At 43.7% G+C, this 8,406-nt stretch overlaps 1 pseudogene; it reads left to right on the forward strand.

The window, feature by feature from the left end:
• The first annotated feature begins 3,595 nt into the window (after positions 1-3,595).
• Positions 3,596-8,406, forward strand: part of LOC102257197 — a 33,377-nt pseudogene continuing 28,566 nt past the window's right edge.

Below are 8,406 nucleotides of genomic sequence, written 5' to 3' on the forward strand. Positions count from 1 at the left end.
CTTGGAAATGGAAATGCTTTTGAAATTTAAATTGCAGAATTATTTGTCAAGGTCTAGAAAAGACTATAAAATATTCTTATTCTTCAAGGTATTAAAATAGTTGTCTAGTCCACAAGATGCCAAGACAATTGAATATGGAAAGGATAGTCCTTTTAACAGATGGGCTGAGACTATTGGAAATCCATAAGCAAAAAAAAGGCCTTATCTCCTTACTTCACACAATACACAAAACTTAACTCAAAATCGATCTAAATGTAAAAGCTAAAAAGTAAGTATAAAAGGTCTCAAACAAAGCAGGTTACCATATAGCCTATCAAGTCCACATCTAGGAATCTACCCAAGAGAAATTAATACTTATGTCTACATCAAGACATTTATACAAATGTTCACAGCAACATGATCTATAATAGCCAAAACTCAAAATTCTCTGAATGTCCATTTAGTAGTAAATGAATTTTTAAAAATGTGATATATCCATATTGGGGAATATAGGCTGCTGATACAACATGGTTGAATCTCAAAAAATATGCTAAATGAGACACTACATGTGAAAGATTACATGTTGTAAGATTGAATTTATATGAAATGTGCAGAAAAGGCTAATTTATAAGAGACAGAAAGCAGACCACTTGTACCCTGTGGTTGGGAGTAAGCAACTTTTTATGGTGACAGGACTGTTCTAAAACTGGATTGTGGTAATGGTTTCACAACTCTATAAATGTACTAAAAACTGAATTGTATAATTATGATAAGTAAATTGAAGGTATATAAATTAAATCTCCATAAAGCTGCTTTTTAAAAAATCTGTGCAAGTTTCCAACTTTTCCTTTACTTTTTCTGACAGTGAGTAACCAACCCTGAAATTCCTGTCAGTATTACAATAGCGAAACTATACATGTGATTTTCAAATTCAGGCTTAAGCCACTGTTCACCACTTTTCAACATTTCCCTTGCATTTGGCAGTCAGAAATCTAAAGGAATAGCATAATGAAGGCAAGAAGTATATCTGGCAGTAAATAATTATTTGAATGGATAGAGCTCAGAAGACCTGTCAAATCAACTCCATAAGAAATGTTACTAAAGGGTGTCCCAAAATTCACGCAAGAAGTAATTTTGATAGAAAACACAGGTTTATAATTAAAAATTGTAAATTTTTTTTATTGATTCATAAAGTATACAGTATAGGGTTATGTATGGAATAGCATATCGGGTAAATGGCCTCCACAGCTTTGCTGGCACATATGCACTCTTTTGTTATTGCCTGAGCAGCCGCATTTTCGAAGAATGGTCCAATGATGCCTCCAGCCCAAAATCCGCACCAAACAGTGACATGTTGTGGATGCATTTGTTTCTCAACAATCACTCGTGGATTTTCTGAACCCCAAATGCGACAATTTTGTCGATTAACCAAGCCATCAAGAAGAAAATGAGCCTCATCGAAATTCAGCCACATTTATGCAAAACGGTCATGGAAAATTTCAACAAAAGAGTGCATATGTGCCAGCAAAGCCATGGAGGCCATTTACCCAATATGCTATTCCATACATAACCCTATACTGTATACTTTATGAATCAATAAAAAAATTTACAATTTTTAATTATAAACCTGTGTTTTCTATCAAAATTACTTCTTGCGTGAATTTTGGGACAGCCTTTACCTGTGGTTCTACACTGGTAGACAAAATTACCTACTAACCTTGCTATACTGTTAACCTTGTAAATGTCCCAATCAGTCTCTGGTGCAGCTCTCTTGGGTCTGTAAATTATCTAATTGAGATTTCTTTCCTAAATAATTTAATAATGATGTTTAAAGCAATTGTTTTATTAAGCACTTAGCATATGCGAGTTACTATGCTAGGTATTTCACATTTAAAAATCTCATTTAATCTTTACAACAATCTTGTTATGTATTAGCTTCATTTTACAAAAACAGAAATTGAGGCTCAGAGAGACTGAGTAAAGGCTCAAGGTTTCACAGTTAGTGACTTATTTCCAAGTCGATTGAGTAAGCCCTTTGCTTAAGCACAAAACTACGCTTTTTGCTCTTCCAAAAAGCAAAACCACACCTTTGCTTTAAAGAACTATACTACCAGAACATGTCACTGTAGGCTCCTACTTATAAGCTAGAATGGCCACTGTTGTTGACATAATTCTACTATGAATTTCGGAGTCAAATATAAAAGACAGTCATTGGTGGTGTGTAAAAAAATTGATCCAGGCAATTTTAAATGACTTTGAACTATTTATAGCCTAGAGTCCCTGTAAACCTGAAAAGACCAGGTTTAAGACTGATGTCCAATTTAGAGCTAAGAATTCCTGAATACCAAGGAGAAGAGAAAAATGAGAGAAATAACCGTTTACCATTTATATTGACCATCTGGTTTTTGCCAAAGAATATGCTACATTTTTTATATACCTTATTTCATATATCCTTAAACCAACTCCATAAGTATTATTATCTTCAATTTGCAGATGAAAACTATAGAACCCTAACAGGTCAAGTAACTTTCCCCTAAAACGCACAATAAGTGGCAAAGCCAGGATCTAATCTGAAAGTCTGTTTTATTTTCACTATGTCCCGCTCAAAGCCTTCGCCTTCCCCCTGACCCTTGTTGGCCCACCTGCATTTGTTGTAGCTTGGTTTTTCATTGCAGTAGTGGCTGGTTGGCATAATGTTCATCCCAAGGCAAGTACAGATCTTCTATGACCTCTAGGTCCTCACTCTCACTATCTTCTTCCCATGGGTTCCAGGTGTTGGCATTCCATTCTGGCTTCATGACTACTGCCCTTAACCTACGCAGCTGTAGCTTTTCCCTCCAATTTTTACAGAGCGGCAAGCTATGGTTTCTATTTTGGTATCATGTTCCTCAACCTTCTAGGCTAAGTTAGTAGCCAAGAGTGAGATGGATAGACTTCTTTTCCAGTTGGAGTTCTCCTTCTACTTCCAAACTTTTGCCATCGCCTTTAAAAGGGTGTCAGTGGCCAACTAAACTGCCCATAAAAGTGGCCAGTCCACTGTAGCAGCCATTTACCACCCTTCCTTACCACCCACATGGGCAAGATGACACTGAGCAAACAAATGCTCCAGTCCACCCAGTATTTCAGGGCATCCTGTACTCACGAGGTGGGCTACAAGCATCCAACTTTCAGACCGACTCGCCTCACAGAGCGGTTGATGGCCCACCTAGGACTTCCCCAAGAAGCTTCTTTCCCCCGCCCATTTCTCCAGCCTGTGAAAACTTCCTGGGGCCAAGAGACCAAAGAAAGAGGCTGACAACTCGAGAATTACATCAGAATTGCATCTTGGACAGTAACAAGACAGTGGATTTCCACACCCCAAAGGGGATGGAGCTTGTTACATATAGCCAAGTGGCAAGTGCTTGTTAAAAGCTGTAAAATCTAAAGCAGCAAACAACTCAAAGGGCCCACTTACCTCGCAAGAATATTTCTTTCAGGTGATAGACATTCCCGGGGTGAACCGGAGGTCAGCCTGCTTCATCACATGATATTGGTCAGTTAAGTCCCAGGAATCATAGCACCTAACCATCTACCTGTGAGACAGGGGACGTGGCAGAACAGCTGCAATCGATCAAAGATGCAGGCGTTGTCAACAAGAAGGAAGACCGCCCACCTGGGCGCCCTGGGTCTGGCAGGGTCAGTCCTTGAGCGGTGGAGTGCTCATGCTGGACCAGGAGGGCTCAAAGGGCTGCCCCTATCGGAGTTCCTGCGAGCGGCTGAGGCCACCTGGCTGGTGCTGAACGGGTCATCCCGCCGTGGGACAAGCTGCTGGGGTCATGAAGATTTCCCGCTCGGTCATTGCACCGCTGGCCGAACACCACGTGTCTGTGCTGACGCTGTCCACTTACCAGACGGACTCCATTCTGGTGCGGAGCGGGACCTGTCCATGTGATCCGCACTCTGGCCCGGGAGTTCGACATTTACCGAGAGGTGGGCGGGGAGCCCCTGCCTGTTGCTGGGGATGATTCCTGCAATGGCTTTCCCCGCGCAAAGCATGGGCCCAACCCCACGGTACATCCTCTCCAGAGTCCTGACGCTGGACCCTGAGACACTGCCAGCCATCGCCACCACCCTCAGCGACGTCCTCTTCCACTCCCACCGTGTCCCCGGAGAGCCGCCCCTGGCCATCCTGGGCCCGGCTCCATCGCGTTCTTTGCCTTCTCCCTCATCGAGGGCTACGTGTCCATCGTCATGGATGCGGAGACTCAGTTCCCCAGGGACCTTCTGCTGACCAGCTGCTCGGGAGAGCTGCGGAGGGTGGTGCGCATCGGAGGACAGCCCCTGGGTTTTGATGAATGCGGGATCGTGGCCCAAATCGCTGGTCCCCTGGCTGCTGCCGATGTTTCTGCCTACTGCATCAGCACCTTCAACTTTGCCCACGCCCTGGTGCCTGAGGACGGCATTGGCATTGGCAGCGCCATTGATGTCCTCCAGCGGCCGCAGGAGGACCTGGGCTCCAGAGGCCAGCAGGTAGCAGCAGCTTCTGTGCTCGCCCCTCACTCCCAAACTCCCAGAGACTTCTCTAAGCTATTTACTCAACTTAGGATGAGCCCACTTCCCTCTCCCCGCTCCCCTTACCCCCATTCGTGCAGGAGGACACCCCTCTCTATGTAAGCTGAGTGCAGGAACCGGCTCTGAGGTGGACGGGCCCTGTCTGCCCACACAGGGGAACAGGTGCTCTGGGCTTCCACAAGGAAACCCTCAATCCGTCACTCCCTGGCCAGCCTAGGCGTTTGCGCATCCCCTACCTGAGGCCGAGCCATCTCAGTCTCTGCACCCAGGGCCAGCTGCCCCCTGGGCGGGCCCTAAGCTCCATTCCGCCTCTGGTTGGGCTGCCTTCCCTGATCAGATGTGTTCTGACAGGGCCCACCCCTCATGGGGCCTCCAAGAAAAGTACTTTTACATCTCTCTGGTATGTTTTTTATCAACTTGTTAATAAAGGGCTTCTAGTGACAAAAAATAAATAAATAAGAAGGAAGATCATCCCTCCACAGGCAGAGAACAGCTCCATTCAACATGGCGACTAATTTCACCTAAAGGCAATAACCCCTAGCCTCATTAAACACTCATTGAAATACATTAGCATACTAAACAACACACCCGGACCTGCCATGATTGGAAAGGGAAGCATATAAAAGGTCACAAAATGGTGACTGGTGACTGGGGCTCTACTGAGAAGTCTCCACTCGTTTCCCTGGAAAAATCCTCTGCCGGGGTTCTTGTCCCAGCATCTAGAAGGGTTCAGGAATCTGAAGAAGCCTGTGCGTAGATGTTAAATAAGAATCCAGAGACTAATAAAGAGTCCGGAGACGAAATATAATTTTGAAAGGCATTGGAGGTCAGAGGAGCTTAGCTAAAGGAGCTAAGATCTAAGGTCTTAAGTCTAAGGCCTTAGGTTCTCCTCCTCCCCAGGACCCCATGCTTTTTATTAACACAACTTGTCCTGAGGCGAGGCAGAGATATACACTTCAAAGGGTATACAGAAACATTGTCAGAATGGGGGGATTAGCCTACGCTGTTCAGGTGTTTGGCCAGTAGGAGGCAATAACATGTAGATTAAGATGCCTTTTAGCTGTCTGGCAGCCAAGAAATCAATTTAATGTATCCTATTCAGGTTTGGGGAAATGCCTTCAGCCATTCCCAGATGCAGCCCTGCTGTCATGCTGGAATTGGTCTCCGGCAATCCTCCCCCTTATTGAATGCCCTACCCCTCAAATGAGCCTGAATAAAAGAAATAAACCCCACAGGGAGGGGTTTCTCTGTTTCACTGCTTCACTAATATTAGTAAACTCACTTTCACTTCAAACTCTAATCTGGCTGGCATTTGAATTCTTTCCTGGCAAAGCCAAGAATCTACGGTGGGTCATGAACCCTCAGGTCCCCAGATACCCCCAACCCATGCATCACCTGGAATTAGCATCAGAACCCACAGGTTAAGGGCTCAGTCCCACAACACTGCCCATCACCCACTCCAGGTGTCAATCACAAATCTAGGCTGTCACCTGTGCTTCTGACCAATCAGTTATTAATTGGAGGTTCTACAACCCGCTCCTCGGGTTCAATAATTTGACTATGATAGAATCATGAGTGAAGACACAGTGAAAAGTGTTAAGGATCCAGAGTCTAGCAGTGTGGTGACTAATAGCTAGTGGTAATGGCAAAACAGCCAGTCTCCTTAGAACACTCTTTCTGTGGGGAAATCTTGACTGTGCTTTGTATTTCTTGGTTCTTGACTATTTTTTGAGTCTGGTCTAGCCTTCCTGCAGTTTCTGTAAGGTATCTTATATCCTTCCAATAAATTCCTTTCCTACTTAAATCATACACTACTGTTCTGTTATTTTCAATCAAGAACTCTAAGAGTCATCTGTTTCTGTCACATTAGAAGTGATCTTGATTAATCAATTCCAGAAGGTTTAAAAGTTAAATTCATGTATGTTAATAAATCAGGTAGATTCTTAAAATGCTTAAATAAGTATGACCTCTTTTAAATTTGAAATTGAACCCCATAATGCTACTATTTATGCAAATTAGAACTCAGGTTGGTTAGAATAAATTTTTTATCTAGTAATCAACACTTTCCAGAAGTTAAGAGATAATATTTTTAATTTAAAAAAGGTAAAAGCTAACAAAAAGCTGTGCCATATGCAGCTAACTAACTAGTTTCTATATAAAAATTTAATGAATATTTTGCATAAAATTTGGCAAGAAAATTTAACACCTCAATTATGAACATTATCTGCTTCAGAGAATTTAATAAAATTTTTCATAATATTGTACATGTCATGACCTCTCACCTCTCCCTTCAGTCGCATGGTTTTATAAAAAACACTAGTGCCTTGGTGCAGGGATTCCTGCACATTGAAAGGAAATTAATTAGGAGGTGGCCGGCGGTGCAGGACTGGGCAAGATGGGCCAGACTCGCCCTGGAGCCAACCTGGGGTGGCGCCACGGCTCGAAGGGCGTCTGTGGAGTGAGCAGGGTCCCTCCAGCAGGTGGGGTCCCTCAGCCTGGCCTGCAGGGATGGGGCAGAAACCAGCTCTCTGACATCCCCTGAGGGGTCCTAGATTGAGAGAGGGCGGTTCTCAGGTGACGCACCCCGAAATCAGGCTCCCTCCTCTCTGGTTCTGGGGCACATCACCCAAGAACCACCCACTGCCAAGTCACCACAGCTCAGCAGCTCCTGTGTTGAGTGTCTGCCCCCTGGTGGTCAGTGCATGACATACCTACCGGCCAGTCGAATGGTCAGTCACTTAGCCTTTTATATATATAGATTAATATTCTGACCTCCCAAATTTAAATTTCAATCCTGACATCTTCCTGGTACCCCAGATTTCTGTAGCCAATTGTATACTTAACATATCTACATGGGTGCCTCAAACTTCACACCTCCAAAACCAAACTCCTGATCTTCCACTCCACCCCCTAAATATTCTGCCTTCCTAGACTTCTCCAGCTTTGAAAATGGGAATGCCATACTTCCAGAGCCTCAGGCAAAAAAAAAAAAAAAAAGTCTGCCTTAACTCCTCTAGTTTTCCCATCCCTAACACCAAATCTATTAACAAAACCCAGGACTCTACCTTCAAAATCTAGAGTCTGCCACTTCTCACCACTCTCACTGCTACCACACCCTAATCTAAGGCACAATCATATCTACTTGGAATCGTATAATAAACTCCTAACTCATCTCCTCCATTTCTTTCCTTGCTTCCTTTCATTATATTCTCAACATGCAACACAGTTGATCATTTTAAACATATGGCAGATCAGATCACTCTTCTCAAAACCTTTCAAAAGATTCCTAGCTCATTCACAATAAAAATCAAAATCTTTATAATAAAAATTCTATATAACCTGTTGTCCTACCACAACCAAGCTCATTTCCTACTATCTCTCAATCAAGAGTGATTAAGTCCATAACAAACCTACTATTCCTGGAATTTCTAGCTATGCTTCTATCTCAGAGCCTTTCCTTGAAAGTCAAGTGCCTTTCCCCTTGCAAATAGCCATATGACTCAGTCCCTCAGCTCCAAGGGTTTACTCAAATATTTCCTTAGATAGGTCTTTAATAACTACTTTATTTAAAACTATAGGCCGGGTACACAGATTCATGCACTGGTGGGGTCCCTTGGTCTGGCCTGCAGGGATCGGGCCGAAACTGATCTCTGGTCTGGGTCCAGGGTGCGGGAGAAGCACATTCAGGGTCGATAGTGCCCCAGCAGCAACCTAACCCATAGCAGATTCTGCAGGTAATTGGGCTCCCTCCTCTACTGGTTGGAGTGTCTGCCCCCTTGTGGTCATTGGGCATCATAGCTACTGAGCAAATGGGCAAACGGGCAGATGATCGCTTAGGCTTTTATATATAGACTAGAGGCCCAATGCACAAAATTC

Source organism: Myotis brandtii, unplaced genomic scaffold (assembly GCF_000412655.1).
Source record: "Myotis brandtii unplaced genomic scaffold, ASM41265v1 scaffold24, whole genome shotgun sequence".
Taxonomy (NCBI): domain Eukaryota; kingdom Metazoa; phylum Chordata; class Mammalia; order Chiroptera; family Vespertilionidae; genus Myotis; species Myotis brandtii.